The 20,449-nt window shown below is 42.8% G+C and overlaps 1 long non-coding RNA gene across 1 annotated transcript in view; it reads left to right on the forward strand.

Moving 5' to 3' along the window:
- LOC123362546 overlaps nt 1-20,020 on the forward strand; it is a 62,668-nt gene extending 42,648 nt beyond the window's left edge. Inside the window, exon 4 of the long non-coding RNA XR_006576478.1 lies at nt 19,984-20,020. This is a non-coding gene — a long non-coding RNA (uncharacterized LOC123362546). The remainder of the gene's footprint in view (nt 1-19,983) is intronic.
- The last annotated feature ends 429 nt before the right edge of the window (nt 20,021-20,449 follow it).

Raw genomic sequence — 20,449 nt, forward strand, 5'->3', positions numbered from 1 at the left:
TGCGGGACAAGAACCGCAGGAGCCACTTCTGCAAGGTGAGTTTTTTGTTTTAGACATTTTTTTCACGTTATTTCACATTTGTGCAAAACATGGGGCTCTAGTGACAGGATGTTAATTCAAGAGGAATGCAGGCGACTTCAGCATCCAGTCAGATGAAAGACTCTTATGCCTTCCCCTGAGCAGTGATTGCTTTTGTAGGCCCCAATGTCAATGGGACTACTCCTGTCCTGAAAAGTTAAGCATGTTCTCAAGTGCCTTGCTGAACTGGGGCCTTAGCTAGCAAACGAGATTTCCTTGTGCCTCTGTGGTGAGGAACAGGACACCAAATTTTGGGACCTGCACTAATTACCCTAAATTTGTCATCTCCTTGACATCATAAATGCCACAAAACACATTTTGTTCCCTAGAGCTCCACAGACCTCAACTAAGCATATGGACTGCTCGCTTACACTTACTACAGAAGGCTGAATATTGAGAATGTATGTAGCTTAGTCTATGTGGTGTAAATATGTATAAATTTATACTGTGTTAATTTATGGCATGCAGTACAGAAGGCTGTGTGCAAGTTACATTGCAATCCTTCCCACGTTTCTGCTGAAATAATTCATCTCCTGGTCCTTTTTCTCATGTTTTCCTTAGTCTCGCCACAGATGTTTGGGCAGCTTGTGTTAGCGGGGAACGTGTATTAGAAGTACATTGAGGAATGTAGGTGATGAGAATACCAACTCTAGTGTGTGGTTACAGCTTAGAGGATTAACAGCACTGGTGAATACTCACTGATGGCTCAGTCCTGCCTTCTGATACACAGATACACATCACATCATAGCTTGTAAAGTCAACACCTGTGATGTAGCCCTTCTGTGCACAGAGGACTTCTGTCTCCAGGGTTGTCAATTCAGTTCCTTTCACAAATACTGCATTCACATATAAACCCAAATAAATTAGCCGCTGTGCTTCAGTAAGAGCCAGTTTCTCAAGAGAATGGGCACCTGCTTATTGAGAAGTAAAATTCAATGCTAAAAGCCAAGTCTTCTACATCTGCATGGGCATTGCACTCATAAGTAAAAATATAACACCCTGTCCTCTTGTAGTTATGGCACCAAACTGGAAGACCTGAGTTCTATTTCCAACTCTCTCTGACTTTCTTTGTGGCCTTGGGAAAGTCACATCATCTTTCTGGGCCTCGGGTCCCCACCTATAAAATGGGGATAATTATACTTCCTTTCTTCCACCCTTTGTCTGTCTCGTCTGTTTAGACTATAAGCTTATTAGGGCAGGGAGGGTCTTTGACTGTGTGTCCAGTGGCTAGCACAATGGATCCCTAAGCTCAGCTGGGGATTCAAAGCACTACTTGTTATACAAATAAGAATGCTGGAAGTTTTCATGTGGCCATCTTGAAACCTTTCTAGATTTCCTTCCTCTTTCTAATAGTTTCAATCACCTAGTCATGGAATTAAAAACAATACAGTGTGATTTAAATAACCAATCACACCTGGGGGCGGGGGGGGGGAAGGAATAGAAAATAGAGACTGCCAATAGTTTGAACAACTCAGAGGATGAAATATGTTCAAAGTGTTCAAATTATTTTTTGTCCATTGTTTAAATTAGAGTAGGATTACAGAAAAGTGACACCAAAACAGCTAAATTCATCATATGAGTTATTCAGTACAAATAATTCACCCAGACCTTAAGACGACAAAACAAAAAACTTTGTGGAACTCTTTTGGGGATTGCGACCCAGATCCTCAAAGATGTTTAGGCACCCAATTCCCATTGAAATCAAGGAAGTTAGGCACCTGTTCTTTGAGGACCCACCTCTATGGGTCTATACACCAGTTAACAGATTTTACTCCTGCCTATGTAGGTTCCCATCTGTAACAAATCAAGTATGGCTAGTAATTTTTATTACATAAAGAGAATTAGAAATAAGTTATTTTAGTAAGTTGACGAATAACTTATTCAGAACACAGTGTGTGAAATACCATGACAGAATGGAAATTGATTTTCTAAAATGGGAGACTGAACTACAGCATTTTGTGACATGTGGTGTGCCTCTCAGGAAAGCAAATGTCATGTCACACATTTTATTCCCCCTACTGAGGCATTCCACAACCTAAATGGCATATATCAGCCTAAAAGCTAGTTTACGATGTATCCTTCACTATATTAAGAGGCAGGAACATATTAAAAGTCAAATCCTGAAACTTTAACAAATGCAGCAATACATATTGCGCAAGTACATATTATTGCTTGGTTATATGCCATATATACTTGCACAAGTCACAAATGGATTTAGACAAATTCTGGCAAGTCAATTGCATTTCCTAGTCACACATACTGGCTAAACAGCTTGGACTTTCCAGAAGTGCCCACAAAAAGTCCTTTGCTAGAATCACTAGACACAATCCTATTCCATTCATTTCCTCAAGGTCAAATAAATACTTTATGTAGGCCAAACTACCAGCTGGCACATGTGGATCAGCTCAGTCTCTTTAACCAGTTGCTAGTTATTTTGTCCAATCCACCACTTGAATATGAGTGAGAAATAGCTCACTCGTGTTTTAGGGATAATACTCCCCTCCCCCCTTTATAAGATTAACCATGGCACCGGGATTTCAGAGACAGCTTCCAAAAGTTTTACCCAAACTAGCATACCTCTCTCAGAAGCACTCACATGTAGGCCTAGAATGCATCTGTATAGAGTGGTAGAGCCCTTCCCCAGCCAGAAACCAGATGGAGCTTTGGTCAGTGTGGGAAGCTGTCTTTCAGACAGATGTTATATATAAATTATTGGTGGAAATTATACATGGAGATTAATCCCATAATATGACAGTCTTATATTTCAGCATTTAACACACGACTTGCTGTTTACACTAAAGCAAATGACTCACCACCAATGCTAAAAATATTCACACACCCAAGAACTTACAGGCAGCTTTCACCTGGCCTCAGCCCCATGGCACTTGGTGGCTCAGCTCAGCAGATTGCCAACAGCTGTGCTATGCCTTGAAGGTATCTGGTGCCAACAGCTAGCTACACTTGGCCGCTTTGCAGTTGCACCGCCAGTCCATCTCCAGCCTACGCCTTTTCACCAAGCAACCCACACATACTGTTGTCTCCAAAGAAAATGCCTTTAACCCAGTCCAGTGTTTCCAGCACACTGTCCTGCAGTCCTCCTCCAGCTCTCTAAAGGTGAGCTGCAAAGGCAATGTAAAGTGCACACACAGGCAGCTCATTTATGATTTATAAAGACAGCATTGTGAGGGTTCGCCCCCCCCCCCCAAAACACCACAACTCCCCCCCCCCTGTGTTTTCTGAATGAGAAATAATGGGTCCTGGTATCTCTTTTTTAATGAAGATGAATGATGGCAACCTTTGGAGGACAACCTTGGAGATTCCTCAAATCTAAAGTTAGGCCCAAACCAAAATTGTATACTCCTGAATTTTGGTAGGCCTGTATCCAAGTTTTGGGCCTATGTATCATCTTTACTGAAAATTGGTTCTGAGCAATAGAGACTCTCCTTTGTCTCCCTCTAAATTAACTCCTTTCTCCTCCTGATTTTGCAATTTACTAAAATAACCAGTCTGCTAAAAATATTTTCTCCTTTTTATCTTAGCTCCTTCTCCTCAACTGTTAGTAAGCTGCATATAAGTACATGTTCCTGCAAATACTTCTTCCTGAGCCAAGTGCTCTCTAATTCAGTCTTTATCAGACTGAATTAAGTAGTCTCATTTAATTCAGTAGTAAGCACTACACAGTGACGGAAGTATTTGCAGATCAGAATCTACACTGGGAATATGTTTTCTTTATTAATTTCCTTACTTATTAACAAGTTTGCACTTCATTTCTATCCCAATCAGAAGAATTTTGCTTTTGCCCTTTCCTCCTGGTTACTTTTTTTCCTTCTTCTACATTCCCCGCCCCCCTTATCAGGCGGAGACGAAAAAAAAAGAAAAGAAGAAAAAAAAGTCTCACCTGCCAAAAGGTCCAGGTTCTCACTTCCTTGCTAAGCAAGAGCTAGAAAAGCTCAGCTGTAAAATTTCAGAGGAAAAAAAAAGGGGGGTGTGTGCCGGGGTAACAAGCTAATGCTGGTCACAGCTCCCAGTATTCTCAACCATCCAGTAAATGATATCATCCCAAAAGGCCATTCACAGGTAGTCTGCACCCTCCTCTTCTTGCATGGCCACACTGAAAGTCCGGCTAGCAGTTCCATTTGTCCATCTGCTCAGGGAAGTGAATCTCTCTCAAGTGCTGAATTCAGGGAAATCAGAGAGGCCTCTCTCTCTCTCATTTTCTCAGCAGCGGTTCTGTGTAGGCTGCTTTTACAATGGACGCATAACACAGCCAAGGAGACAGCTTCTCAGCAGAACAATCAGGTTTCCCAACACTGATGCTTTGTATAACTCATTTCCACTACAGGCATATATTTAATATGTATTATTTTATTTGTATGGGTGTAGTCTTGTTAGTCAGAATTTACAGACACACACCATAAGAGAGATGGCTATGGCTATTTAACAGCAGCATAATGAGCATGTGTGTACACACACACACACACACACACACACACACACACACTATACATTTCTCTTTTTGTCTGGTTGATTTTAATGTAGCAGAGTAACAGTTACTTACCCTGTACGTGGTGATCTGCTTGGTGAGTAGCTTAGAGGTCAGTACTTTTGTGGAAGCCATCACTCAGAGACTGTTATCCATAGAAGTATTTTTTGGTACAGTGCACTGTATTTAGCTAGGTATTTATGCTGCCTATTGCCCTCGTATCAGAGGACCTCACAAGTGAGAGCCAATATTACCCTTACAACCTGCCTCTGAGGAAAGGGGTAAAGACTTTACTGATGGAGAAACTGAGATGCAGCGGTAAAGTGACTAGTTCAAGTTCTCCAAGCTGGTAAACGACAGCACTATGACTAGAACCCAGGCTCCCAGTCCAGTGTTTGATTCCCCTAGGCCACACTCATTAAATAAGCTGCTCTCTGCATGACTGAAGCGGTATAATTTGTTTTAACTAAGATGCCCATAAATCTGGCTGGCTGACAAATTATATGTGGTATAAAACATTTGCCTGCACTTATATTCATTTTATACTGTATAAAAGATGGATAACATTAAGCTTACTAGCAGATAAAATTATGATCCTCAGTCACGGTGGAGGATGATAACTTAACCACAGGAAGTATAGAAATTAGCTTCCTCTGCAGCCTACAAATTACAAGGTAATCTTCTGCAATTTGAAACCATTTAGGATCCTTGGCATTATATACTTGGATCGATTTAAATCTCACAAGCTGCTTTCATCTTTCCCTTTTACTGAAAAAAAAATCTTTTCACTTTCTAATGAGATACAGTACATGCCTACACAGCCTGGCCTTACTGCGACATTTTTCTTTGTTTTAGATTAGGTGTGTAACCCCTTTGGGGTCTAGAGAACATGGCCCCTTTAAATCTTTTTCCCAAGGGGGAGGGGGAGAGTAAAAAAAAGGAGGGAAACTCCAGGGGGCAGGGCTGGAGCTGAAGGGAGAGAGAGGAGAAGCAGCATGGCTGGCCCTGGAGAAGGAAGCAGAGAGAACCTGCCTGAGGCCTGAGGAGGACAGGCCCGATCGGGGACAGCCCAGGACAGGAGCCAGGAGGAGCCCTGTGCCGGGGGGAATCACCCGAGAAGGACAGGCCGGAGCTGGACCCAGGATCACGGCTGCCCAGAGCTGCGTGGGGCTGTGAGCACTGGGGCTTGTGACTCTGCACTGGGAATAAGGAGGGAGGCTGCTAGATAGTTAAGTGGGGAGGGGGTCACTCTGGGTGGCTTTGCACAGAGCGGCAGAAGAGGGCACCGGAGGGGTTTGCTGGGGAGAGTTCACTGGCGCCGAAGACGACCAGGAGCACCCAAGATTCACCACCGGACTGGAACTTTGCTCAGAACTCCTGAACTCTGTGCGCAGACACATTGCTCAGTGTCTGCCCTTTCAGACTGTGCTCCCACTGGGCCCGTGGGGCCTTGGTTTGAATGCAGCCCTGTTTTACTGCTCCCCCTATATTTCCCCTTGTTGTTTTTCTCCTCTCAGCCCTCTGTAAATAAATATCTCCCTTTGTTCTATCCATTGTACTTTTCCTGTGGGTGTGTGTGTTCACTCGGTGGGGTTTGGAACAGGTGCCCCTGGGGTGGAAGGGATTTCTCCTGCTGCATTCCTGCGTGCGCTGTCTCTTGGCCAGAGCTGCCTGCAGAGCAGACTCCATCTTGGCCACGAGGGCGCTAAAGTTACAGGTGATTGAACTACATTGAACTCAATAGGGCTACAATGGCAAAGAATGAGAAATCCTGGTTACCTGAGTGTCTACCTAAGATTACCCTAAGTCAGGGGTCCCCAACCTTTTCAGGACCAGGGACCGGTCATGCCTGTGGAGGGAGCGCTCGTCCCGCGGCTCGGGTAGACCTCCCGCAGGCGTGCCTGCGGGAGGTCCACCGGCTCCGGTTGAGCTGCCGCAGGCATGACTGCGGACGGTTCGCTGGTCGCGCGGCTCAGCTGGACCGCCCACAGGCATGCCTGCGGCAGCTCAACCAGAGCCGGTGGACCTCCCGCAGGCGTGCCTGCGGGCGGTCCAGCTGAGCCGCGCGACCAGCGAACCGTCCGCAGTCATGCCTGCGGCAGCTCAACCGGAGCCCCGGGAGCAGCGGACCTCCCGCAGGCATGACTGCGGAGGGAGCGCTCGTCCCGCGGCTCGGGTAGACCTCCCGCAGGCACGCCTGCGGGAGGTCCACTGGGTCGGTTCGCGGCCCGGTTTGTAAGAGGCCGCGGACCGGTACCGGGCCGCGGACCGGGGGTTGGGGACCCCTGCCCTAAGTGGCAGGAGACTATAAGATGAGCGTCCCCGAAGACAGAAGCTTAAAGTTTCCAACAACTCAGACACAGGTATGTTGGTGGAGATTTTTCAGTTGCATGTGGGACTCTTTCAGTTTACATCCAGTTTCTAGGACACCTGCTTTTGGAAGACCGTCCCTCCCATTTCTGAAGACAGTACTTGGTGTGCATTAGGGCAGAGGAGGGAAGTTGGTAGATGCACTGCAGCAGTGGTAGTATTTGACATACTTCGTCAATGTTTATTAGACCCACAGTGAGCTTTCCAGTGATCGGAGTCCTTCTGTGCCTGACAAAGGTCATTATAGTCCAGTGCTTCTTCCTGGTGTTCCTCTTTAGACATTTAATACTTTACAGTTTGACTGGAGAATTGCAGAAGTTTGGTCCTGAGCACATCATGACTATAAGTACCAACACATTTCAATTGCTTTTTTATTGATTTATTTTGCATCATCAAGCTACGATCTGGCAAAAATAGTGATAGAAATTTCCCATAACTGTGATGAACCCGTCTTTAATGTGTTCACCCCAATGGCTTGTTTGATTAACTAATTTTTTTTGTATTCCCCTTTGGCCCCTCTAGCAACTGCTTTACATTTTAAGGTCTGTCTTTGCAACTGAAAAAGACAAAGGCTTAGGGTGAAATGCTGTGGGAGTTTTGCCATTGACTTCAATTGGGCCAGGATTTCACCCTTATTTTTTGGAAGAATAACCTGATCCCACAGTTATTCTTTCAAAAAACAAGGGTGAGTTAGGTGCCTAAATACCTTTGAGGAGCTGGATCCTGGTGCCCTTTTTAAGCCTGTTGGAGCAGATGGTCCTGCCTCAGCACAGGGGGCTGGTGTAGATGACTCAGTTTCAAGGTCATTTCCAGCCTCACATGTCAAGGACTCTGTGAACCAGTCTGAAGTTACTGTCTAAAATGTTGGTAATTTCTAATGAGTAAAGTGAATCAACTAAACCTAGGTCACGTGCAGTAGATCTTGATTAGATAGATCTAGTAAGCTATGTTTTCCCTCTTTCCTTTGTTTTCATGCGGAAAAACACATGAGGGTTTTTTTGGTACTCTGAAAACCCATGTTTTTAATGCTTCAGTATAGGACTTTTGTGCTCCTTACCTTAGACTGGGTGGGGGGCAGGAAAGGGGGGGGGGGAGGAGAAAGTGTTCCTCCTCACCTTTTGTGAATTTTGAAGCTGATATTCAATTTGTTGTGGACTCTGAGGCAGAGGAAAAAATAGGTTTTATAATAAAAACTGAGGTACACCCTTAACTACCAAGAGGCTAGCACTTCAAGAACAGAACAGGGGACTAATACTTGTTATGCGTTAGTCGGCCTTGGGTGTATAGAAAACAAACCATTACCCGTCCTGCAAACATTTCTGCACTTGCTCAACTTTACTACCGTGAGCAGTCATCTCTAATCAGAGTAGTAAAGTTAATTAAGTGCAGAAGTATTTGCAGGGTCTGAACTCATACTGTAAGCAGATTACAGAACTGCTTTATGTCCTTTTTCATTAACATGGTTCCCCTACATACCGATATGCAGACAGCAAGACCTTTGTTTTGGCAGCTAAATGCCACAACTGGGTATAGACCCATAGAGAGGAAAAGAGAAAAAAAACCCATACTTCTGCAGTGCTTAAGAAAAAAAAAAACAGCCAGAAAAGAGTTCCACCCAACAGGAAATTCTATGCTTCTTTAAGGTACTACAGGAAGAGGTGATGCAAGTGAAAACGTCTCAGGATATTATCAGCAGGCAACCAAGCCTGACGGTAGTTATGGCTGAAGACCTGAAAGGAAAAAAATGCAGTGCTGAAAAATTTGAACATCACATAGTGTACCAGCTTCGCATTAGCTGAAGGTTTGCTAAACCAGAGAGGAATATTAGCATATTTTAAAAGAAAAGACTCTGACCTTTATTTTCAATCCCTTCCAGAAGGCCCACATCAAAAGTTGCATTCATCTGGTTATGTTGTCATCCAGATAAATTGTAGTTCAAGAGCTCTTCACATGCCACGTATGATCTGGAATTAATCCTCAAGGCCTTGTGCCCTGGTTTTTCTTGTTCTGTGTGCTTGTCCTTCCTCTGCTGGTTTTAAAACTTTCCAGTTTTGCAGCAAAAGTGCAATGAATTCCTCGAGTCCATTCACCCCTATAAAGTCTTGAATGGGTAAGGATCTGCCTGTTTAATGATCTGCCCCTTTTCCCATGTACCGTGCCCAACTCCCACAATTTTATCAGGAGTCTCACGATAATTGATGTTTCATTTGAAGTCCCAGCACCTGCATTCATGTGACTGTGGAACAATCTCAGTTTTCATTTTTAAAAGAAAGTTTCTAGCCTTCTTGGTTGCTCAGAAAAGCTGGAGAACTAGTTGCTCTAGGGATAATCACCAGAAGGCACATAAAAAGTCTCAAATCATGAAATTTTAAAGCCAGTCAAATGAGCCAGGCCTCCAAAAATCATGAAGACTTGGAGTTGATGATACTGCCATGCTGTGTGTTGCCATAACTGCAGTTAGCATAGGGACTCAAGCTGCATTTCCCCCATCCCCCATAAAGTTTCCCTCAGTATAAGAGAGGGAGAGCTGTCAGCAGGGTATTTTCTCCAGGAGGAACCCTGACTTTTGGAACATCTCCACATTGTCCACAAGACCCCAAATCTCTTGACCCTCAGTGTACGCAGTAAGGCCCATCTATTTACCCTGGCTCTTTGAGAAGGATAAGGGTAAGTAGAGGGGGTGAGGGAGAGTTTTATGTATGTTTTGATTTCACCTTTGGTTAATCAGCATCTGTTTTGTGGTTCAGAACAGTTGCTAGTTCCATTCTCCCCCATGTATATTTTCTTTAAGTTATGGCTAGGGCACTTCTAAAAACAACTAGCCTAGGCTCTGTGTACTATCAATCAAAACAAATAAGATAGCCTCTCTGATTCCCAATAGTATGATTTGCAGATCAGTAACAGTTTGTTCCAATTATACTGAAAGACTCACAGTGCGGGGAAGGAAGAGATTGACCACCTGAGATTATCCAGCTTTCACTAGATCTCTCAAACGTGTACTGAAGAAGTGCACCACCGCCACCACCTCCTGCGCACTGCCTTGCAGCTGAGTGTAGCTCTGCTGGGGCCTGCCTCACTTTCTCCCCACAGGGAGGTAATTTAAAACAGGACATCAAGGAGCAGCCAAACACTGTTTTACAGCAGTATATCTCCCGCCAATAAAGCCTTTGGAAAGGAGCTGTTGCGCGGGGGTTTAAAGGTTCTTACCTCAGAGTCCAGATAAGTCCCAAAACAAAAATCTCAAGGTTCCAGCAGCAGCAGCTCTTTCTGCTTTCAGGCCTCAGGCTTTTCTGCTGCCCGGAGAGCTCGGCAGGCTTTCCTGTTTGCTCAGGAAAAAGAACAGGAGTACTTGTGGCACCTTAGAGACTAACAAATGTATTTGAGCATAAGCTTTCATGGGCTAAAGCTGATACAGACTAACACGGCTACCACTCTGAAACCTGTTTGCTCAGGGTTTCTCCCCAGTCTCCTTGCCTGGAAAACTATTGCCCAGTTCAGGCTCCTGGGGAGAGTCTCTTCTCAGGAACCTTTTTCAACTGAGCTCGCCTTTGCCTTTTATTTGGCCCCAGTGCTCCTTACTCAATTAACTGCTTTCCAAATACTTACAGAGACAGGGTGGATGAGGTCATATCTTTTATTGGGCCAATTTCTGTTGGTGGAAGGTACAAGCTGTTGAGCTTCACAGAGCTCCTCTCCAGGTCTGGGGAAAGAAACCAGAGTGTCTGAGCTAAATTCAAATCGGGACAGTTTGTTACGCAGACGAGGTTAACAAATGCTGTAGGAAACCACTTAAAACGAAGAGGGCAATTAAGGGTGAAGAGGCAGTGGGGTGTGTTACAAATTGTTGTAATGAGCCAAAAAAACACTGTCTCTGTTGAGGCCATGGTTTTTACTGTCTAGTACAGTTCCTAGGCTTGCCTTTTGAAGGTGTTGTGCAGGTTTCCTTTGAGGACGAGTACCGAGAGGTCAGATAAGGACTGATCATTTTGTGCAAAGTGTTCGCCCATGGGCTGATATGCGGTTCTTGTCTTTTATCTTTTTGCTGTGTGAGTTTATTCAAGAACATAGCGATTGTCTAGTTTCACCCAGATAGTTGTTGTAGGGGCTTTTGCTGCACTGGATGAGGTACAGCACATGTTGAGACAGGCATGTGTAGGACCCATGAATCTTGAAAGGTGCAGTGGTGGTGGGATATTGATCACTGTAGCAGTGGAGATACGTGTTGTATCAACCAGGCAAGGTACTAACAAACTTCAACAGGACTTCATTTTTAAAGTGGAAACCTCTTTACCAATCTGCTGCTGCACCCTCTGTAACTCTCACTCTGCCTCCTCAACTCCTCCCCGCTCCTTCCTGTTTCCTGTCCTTTCAGACTCCCAAAAGCCAGTGCTCCCATTTCTAATAATTACAAGCAACATCTAAACACCACAATATGTCTGCAGGCTTTGCTTCATAGTCAGTTAATTGTCCCCGGGTGGACTGGCATTGGCTCATTCCCTTACAGTTAGGTTTGGGCATCTGACCCCTTAAAGGGTCAGCCCTATGACAGTTATGTTGGTTTTTTACATATATTTCAAAATCTGTGAGTGACCATAGTGCTTATGAAAATGAATGACACAAAGAACTAGCTGGGAATAGAAGCCACCCTTCCTTATTCCTTGTCTCGCTCCAGTAAATCATTCCTGAGATCTCTGATTAAACACAATTTTACTTGTGAAGTAAATCCACAATTGAACTGGGGTCCTCCAAGGTGAAAAGAAAAATAATCAGTGCATAGATTTTCTGCCACCGATGCCATTTTCAGTGTTTTACCTCTGGAAATTCTGGTTTATTTGCACCAAAGTGGAAGTAAAATGTGACAGCACAATTGGTTAATGAACAAATTGAGAACACCCACAGTTAAACCAAAATTGTATGTATCTTTTATATTCTGTCCCTCTAGAAATACTATCGTATTCCAACAATTTTAAAGAGAAAGAAAGCAGGAGACACTCTGGGAAGCATGTAGAGGTTTTTTTATTTTTAATATTAGTAGTTTACAGCACACCACATGCTAGACATTTGGGTTAGCATAAGTGGTATGGATAAAACAGATTAAATCATATCCTCTTTAATTCTTGGTCAGAGTTAGGCCAGGTCTACACTAGGAGTTTATTTCGAATTTAGCAGCGTTAATTCGACTTAACCGTGCACCCGTCCACACCAGGAAGCTAATTAGTTCAACCTAGAGGGCTCTTTAGTTCGAATTCTGTACTCCTCCCCGACTAGGCGAGTAGCGCTAAATTCGACATGGCTATGTCGAATTAGGCTAGGTGTGGACGGAAATCGACCTTAGTAGCTCCGGGAGCTATCCCACAGTGCACCACTCTGTTGACGCTCTGGACAGCAGTCCGAGCTTGGATGTTCTGACCAGCCACACAGGAAATGCCCAGGGAAAATTTGACATGCTCCAGCGCCTTGTGGATGTTCTGCAGGACCGCAGGCAGGAGGACAGAGCCCCCCTGCACTGTATCTGCAACCACCCTCCCCCGCCACAAAGTCCCAAACCCCCCTCACCCAAAGTAACAAGAAGGATGGGCGACAGGGGCCGTGAAAACTGTCACTGCACCCCTGCAGAGTGCAGAAATACAAGAAGGCTCTCATTCCCTAAATGTTGAGAAGTCCTTCCCTTCCTGGCTCACCAAAGCCCCAATCCCAGTTTCATCCCCTAACTGTGTAGTTGATTATTAAAAGTAGTTTGCTGTTAATTACTATTTCCGTCAAGTTTTTCTACAGAAGACTGTCTGTGAAGGGGGGGAAGGGGGTTGTTAATTGCATAGGACAGTCACCTTTACCAGGGTACAGACACGGGGGCAGGATCAACAGCAGGTCACACGCACAGTGCAGTCAGTAGGCACGCTGGTCGGTCTGGGAGGTGTTTTCCATGTTCTGTGTGGGTGGGGGGTACGTGACTTTGTGGCATGGGAGGGCGGTTACAGAACTTATGCAGCGGTCCTTGTCCCGGACCACAGAGCCACGCAGCAGGGGAATCTGTAACCGTACTCCCCCGCCACAAGGTCACGTAGCCCCTGCACACAGAGTCCCGAAAAGGAGGGATGGCAGGCTCCGTTGAAACAACCAGTCCGGCACTGCAGACCGCTCTAGGAGCAGGAGCCCATCATTCCTCGAGTGTAGAAGCGGTGTTAACATCACTGCACACCCTGCCCACCACAGTCTGCATCCCTGTTTCAACCTTTTAACGCGAATTCATTAATAAAGAAAACATTGTTAATTAACAATGTTCCATTAACTTTATTTTTAAACGTGTGTTGGAAGCGGGGAAACGTGGTGAACGGGGTATGTAACCGCAGAAGAAAGTCAACAGTAACTGAAGCAGGGGCAGGTTCAGCTTCTCTGTAAAGAACCTGAACAGTCACAGGTTACCCAGCTCCCTGAGGAACCTAGCTTTCAAAGCCTCCCGGATGCACAGCGCTTCCCGCTGGGCTCTTCTAATTGCACGGCTGTCTGGCTGAGCGTAATCAGCAGCCAGGCGATTTGCCTCAACCTCCCATCCCGCCATAAAGGTCTCCCCCTTGCTCTCACAGAGATTGTGGAGCACACAGCAAGCTGCAATAACAATGGGGATATTGGTTTTGCTGAGATCCGAGCGAGTCAGTAAGCTCCTCCATCTCCCCTTGAGACGTCTGAAAGCACGTTGAATGATGACAGTTACCCAAGACCACCCTCGACACATTTTTCCCCCCAGCATGCATTGTGGGGAAATCCCAGAATTCAAATGGGCAGCGGGGACTGCGGGAACTGTGGGATAGCTTCCCACAGTGCACCGCTTCCAATGTCGACACTTGCCCCGTTAGTGTGGACTCACAAAGTCAAATTAGTGTCCTTAGTGTGGACACACAAATTTGACTTTGTAAGGTCGATTCCACAAATTCGAATTAAGTTAAATCGAACTAATCTGGTAGTGTAGACATACCCTTAGACTAAAGATGACTACATATTTTTGCTAGGGATGATTTTATGTCATAGCCATAGAATTGTTGTGTGCTGCTGTGTCCCCACCCCCAAACACACACCATATCTTTGAAAATTACATTCTAAAGAGTGATCTATTTTGCTGGTGCAAACCAAAAAAAGACAACCATTTCTGTAAGTTCATTGCTCTGTTTTCTGCTTGTTCCTGCAAATACAAAAGCATAGACCTATCCCCCTTTCAAACAAAGAATGTTTGGGGATTTAACAATAATTCAATTTATATTAACCATCAAATGTTTTCCTCAAGGCTGAGGTACAAACAGATTACACACATTTTTCACGTGTGATTTTGTGTGTGTGCGCACGCGTGCAGTAAGTGTTTCATTAAAACAAAGCAAAGCCCACTTCTTATATGAAGGAAGTTAAACTGCATGATTCCTTGTTCAATGGCTTGCTAGTTTATCTAATTAGTATGGATACTTAGTAAGGGTAGACAAACCAAATCAATGGAGACTAGCAAGAAGGGGAATAAATACACTGAGGATAGATGATGCCTTGGAGACATCGTGGCTGAAGGAGTTGATATTAACTAGAATAAGGCTTAGAAAGAGGGGGGAAATGAAAGTCCATCCAGAATAGTGCCACCTGCTTTAACAGACTGATGTGACAGCAAGAAGATGGTAAATTTCATATTTCCAGCTATACCAGACTGTGACTTATACTTCCCTATGCTGTGGAGTAACCACAAGCATTGAAAAAGGAATACAAGAACATTCTTGCTTAGAATTAACATTAAGCAGATAAAAACCAATGTGCAGATCTTCATCTGATGTAAATTGTCATAGTGCCATTATATTTACACCAGCAAAGGCTCTGCCCCATAGAAACCAGCTAACTGTTTAATAAATGCTCCCATTTCAGATTATAGCTTTTGTGTTACGGTTCCTTAGATGTTTCAGTAATTGGCACACTAAAAATAGATTAAAGCGCAGACACTTACACATTCATTCAAGCTTTAGCATCATTTACAGTGCCATTGTGCCCTGTGAGCAACATCAAAACAGTCATGTTAGAAACGTAGGCGTTGGGAATTGTCAAAATTTCTTGAGCTAATTATTATTATTTAGTATTTGTACTGCAGCTGATCAGGCGTGGGTCCTATTGTGGTAGGCACTGTACAAATACGTGGGAAAATGAGGTGGTCCCAGCTATTTCACCTACCATAGAGGTTAGGATGGGACGAGGGACCAGTACATTATCAATTGAAAACTTACTTTTGGGTGGAGGCTCCTCAAAACAGGTAGAACAGACAATGAAAGCCAATGGGACTTAGGATCTTAAGTCTCTTCTGAAAATGGGACGTAGGCACTTTTGAAAATTTTACCCCCAATCATTTTCTTTGCTTTAGATGTAGAATAGCTACAAACACACTAATGGGGAAAATGTACTAGAAATTACAACATTAATTCAAGTTGAATAGGATTTTAACTCACTACTTTTGTAATATAAAGGGAGACACTGTCTTTGCTGCCCAGCTATGGGAATGCATAGTAGATGTTAAAATTGCCCACCATGAGATCCTTATATTAATGTGAAACTAATGCACATGTGGAAATTTAATTAGAATAATTTATTATATTGGTAACAGAGTTAAACAAAATGTCCTTCGGTTTGCTTGAAGGCCTCTGTGCACGCAAAATCTCATGCAATCAGAAAAGCATGTGTGTTTGTTTTATGTTTGACCAAAAGATGGTCATCACACAGCCATAACAGATAGTAATGGTACATATTTCACCATCTTACAACCAATGGTCTGGATTTTTTTTTTAAGACCTTGAGTGACTGAGCATTTCGGAGTCCAGGTGGGTTTAGTAACTCCTTTTCTTTCTGCTGGTAGTGTCAGTTGTTCGTGTCTAATGCTATAGCTAACACTTGTAGCCTTCCAGAGACTAGTGGAGGAAACATGTTTTACAATCTTTTGCTAGTCAGTCACAGTCTGAGAGTTTATTGGTTAACTGCTGCTTACAAAAAAAGCTAGGGGAGCACAAAAGATTGCTTTAAGGACTAAGCCTCCTGCCTTACTTAGGTAAAATTCCCATTAAGTCAGCTGTGAGAAAGGACTGCAGGTTCAGGTCCTTTATGTAGGCCCTACTGTATATAAAACAGTGAGGTCCTGATTTTCATGTGTACTAAGCTATTCTACTCACGTAAGGGGCCCTAAATTTAGGTTTGGGCAGAATTAGATTTTTTTTTTTTTAATTTCAACAGATAATATTGCTGTTTAATTTTTTGAATTTCAGCATCAACGGTCATTAAATAAATATTGTCCGCATAATTTCCTGCAAATGTGAAAATGTACGTTGATAAAATTAGGGAGAAAAACCTTAAAACTTTAAACCATTAAAACACAAATTGTCAACATCACATGTCAAAATATACAAATATCCTTAAATCGAACTCTAACAAGTTCTCAAGCAGCATTTTTCTTACTTTGCTAACTGTACATTTTGATTATTATGGACAAAGATTTTTTTGCTCAGTCTGTGTGCGTATGGTGAAATCAATGTTTAGTGACATTTACCGACAAAAATCGAATCTTTCCAAGCCAACTTAAGGTAAGTGTAAATACAATGATATAACATGGATTTACTGTAAATGAGAAACAGGCTCTGATATATTTCTTAGTGATGGAGTGCTACATTTTTAAAGTACAAAAGGAATTTAGAATGCAGACACCATTCCGCAGCCACAGAGTCACAATTTGGGCCAAATCACTTCAGTATTTTTTTCCCCTTTAAAACAACAAGCACATTTCTGTTCTGTTTTTATTAGTAACAACTATAGACCAAATTTTGCTCTCAGTGAGAGGAGTGTAAACCCACAGTTACTCTGATGAATCAGATTAAGAACTGACAGGGATTTGTAGGGGATCTTAATGCATGACAGTCTCTGTTAGCAAGAGTTAGGCTAGCTGTAGCTCTAATAACATGAGATTTGTAGAAGTGAGGATTGTGTAAGGCAAGTGAAAAAGAACTGTGTAAAAAGTTGTTGCAACCTTGTGTCAATAATAAAAAATGTAGACTGGCGTCTAAATAAAAGTAAAAAAAATAATATATCAGAATGGCCTATGTATAAACAAAATGCAGCTGTTGCTTATTATTGTATGTAACAAAGGGTATAAATGCTTGCTGTAATTGTTTACCTGTAGAGAGACCTGCCTAGGAGGGGGAAACCCTGTGGCCTAGTGCACTCCCTCCCTCTATACAATTGTAAAAAGAAAATAAAGTATCTGACTGCTGCACCCAACCAAAAAGTGAGAACTAAGTTTTTCTCCGACACTTCACTGAAAGCAGAATTTGGCCTTCAACGTCCAACTGGATTGAAATAGACATGCCACAGAACTACTAATTTTATTTATGCAGTTATCTCCATATCAGTAACACCTTACGTTTATAGGAGTTGTTGGTAATAGCACATCCTGTACTTTTTATATACGTAGCTCCACAGTTGTATTTGGCAAATTAAAACATCTGAAATATAATATGGACAGTAGGAGCACTTAGCACAAAGGGTGAATTTTAATAAGATCTTGTTAGCACACAAATAATAAGAATGTTAAACTCTCAGAAGATGTAGCACAATACTCTCACTGTACAATTTTGACAGGAGTCTGTCAGATTATCATTTAAAAAACAGTTTTTCTTATGTTACTAAAACATTTTAGATTAATAAAACAAAGAAAAGTAAAAACCTAAATTTATTTTTCACTATTTATATTGTGTTTCCTTTTTGGAATCCACCCAATGTTGACAATGAAAGCAGATTAGTCAGTTTCGCTTTAGTTTCTAGTCACTTTCTGGTTCTCATGAACTAGCACAATGACAAAATGTTTGGGATACCATCACTAGAGAGGAATAATTTAAATTCCAAACCAAATGTATATTTTTAAATTAATAAAATAATTCCTCCCATTAATGTTGCATTTTCTTTAAAAAAAATCCAAAATAATCAACCCCAAAAGTTTGGGCCTAAACTAGCTGGCAGAGCATGTCTTTCAATAAATGACAGCTCTTCTTCAGATAACTATATAAACCTTATTAGAAGCAGTTTATTCTGTTTCATTACTTAGAGCCAAGGGGTAATTTATGTCAGTCACCCAGAGCTATCCTGTGGAGCATTCTTGTTCCTGTCCTACCCCCCAATCCAACACAGTATTACTACACTGATCCCACTGACAGACAACTCTTTGCAATTGACAAGGTATCACATGTGCCTTTAAAATAAGAAATTCCTGTAACAGGGTCTCCCTAAACCCAGCAGGGAGACCCTGCCTCAGTTTCCCTATACTCACATAAGCCAGCAGGTCATCTCACTAGCCCAGGGGTAGGCAACCTATGGCACGTGTGCCGAAGGCGGCACATGAGCTGATTTTCAGTGGCACTTACACTGCCCGGATCCTGGCCACGTCCGGGGGGGGGGGGGGGCTCTGCATTTTAATTTAATTTTAAATGAAGCTTTTTAAACATTTTTAAAACCTCATTTACTTTACATACAACAATAGTTTAGTTATATATTATAGACCTATAGAAAGAGACCTTCTAAAAACGTTAACATGTATTACTGGCACGCAAAACCTTAAATTAGAGTGAATAAATGGAGACTCAGCACACCACTGCTGAAAGGTTTCTGACCCCTGCACTAGCCACTGACTCAATGAAGCTCTCATCAGAGTCAGTAGTTCAGTCCTTTTCCCCAGAGATGCTATTATTGTTCAAACACAATCACTATTCAGCATCAATCAAGACAGGTAAACCAGGTCCTGCCATGTGGCCCCTCCTAAGACCTGCCTCAGGGCCAGCTGCTGCTGTTGTACAGCAGGTATCCCCAGCCAGCTCTTTCTCCTAGCTGGTGTGGCAAGCCCCCTTCCAGGTCATTTCCCTGACTCAGGGCCTCCTGCAGGAGCCACCTGAAACTCGTCTTAGTGTGATGATGGTTGGCCTTTTATTCCACCAGCTGGGAGGCCGCTGATTAGTCACAGGTGGCAGCAAATCCCACTCCCTCTTAAAGGACTCACCTACCCTGTGACAGCTCCTAATCAGGGTGTACTAAAGGAGGAAGCGTGATCTTGTAGTTTACACACTGGGCTAGAAAGAAGGTGCTTTGGATTCTGTTCTCAGCTCCACCACGAACATCCTTTGTGACCATGGGCAAATCACAATCTCTTAGTGCCTCAGCTTCCTGACCATAAACTGAAGATAATAATACTTTCTTTAGCGGTCTTGTCTACTTGAATTGTAAGCCCACTGGGGCACAGACTGTACGTGTTTGTACAGCACAATGGGGCCATTATCTTGTTTGGAGTCTCTAGAATCTACTGTAATTTAATAAAAACAATTAGTACTGGAAGTATTTTTATGGCTGGATCATTTTAAAAACTAAACATTGAAAATGATAATCATTCTCTTATGGCTTATATGATATAGTTTTACCTTTGGTAGTCATAGTTTACACTGACACAGTTCCAATGAATATCAACTTAACCCCCTTCTAATAATAACTGAGAATCATCTTAGATGTCAGATATTTATAGTTGCCACTTTAACTGATCATACTGATGCAGATATTGGAAATGTTATTCCATCTTGGCAATGTGAGTGAAGTCAGAAGCAGCCGCTCTAGGTTAAATTTAGTGTCTTTTCTCAAAATGTGGTATTGAAACATTCAGGGACTATATGTGTTATTTGTACGTGTGTGGGAAAAAATGTAAGTGCTAGAGATGATTCACTGTCAATATCAGCTTAAAAATATAATAGCCAGGCTTCTTCACATTGAATAATACAGTTCTCTGAAAACAGTCCCAGTGAAAACTCTTAAAGCTCTAGATAATTTGACATCAGTGGGACTACTTGTAGAATAAATTATCATTCTGTGTGAGGAAGGTTGACAGAATTTGGCTCTAAATATTTAGCTGAATCAAATGTGACTTCTAAAGCTGATCTGAGCAGAGTGGTGATGAATCCTGTAGCTTTCCATTTTGAAATCACAAACATCAAATGACCAACTTCTGCTTTGTTCCTCAGATTTCTCTTGTTAGCTCAAACTGGAGCTACCCGCTTCAGCAAAGTCAGCATTGAGGTAAGTGTCTCGTTCTTCTGGAGTCAGATTACACAGTAACAAGGAATTGCTGGCAGTCTGGGACAGTAAACAGTTCTCCCATGTCCAGGATATAACACCAGAACAGATGATGATAAATAAGTCACTTCAACAGGGATATGAAAAATGATCCATTACGTAGCTGTAATGAAGCAAATGCCATCTTGGAAAAGGCTTGTCCGAATGCTTACAGGAGAGTACGAGAAGCTTCTGGCTCAGAATTGCAGCGCACTATTAATACAGCACACTGAACGAATTGGTGACTTACTAATTTCACACAGTGGTTCTCTACCAAGTGCCCTCTCTTGAGCTATTAGCAATACAACAAGTAAAATGGCCTCTCCCAAACCCATCCATTAACCTTCCCAAATTCACTCTTAAAGTATGTCTACA

This window comes from Mauremys mutica, chromosome 2, assembly GCF_020497125.1.
Source record: "Mauremys mutica isolate MM-2020 ecotype Southern chromosome 2, ASM2049712v1, whole genome shotgun sequence".
NCBI lineage: Eukaryota > Metazoa > Chordata > Testudines > Geoemydidae > Mauremys > Mauremys mutica.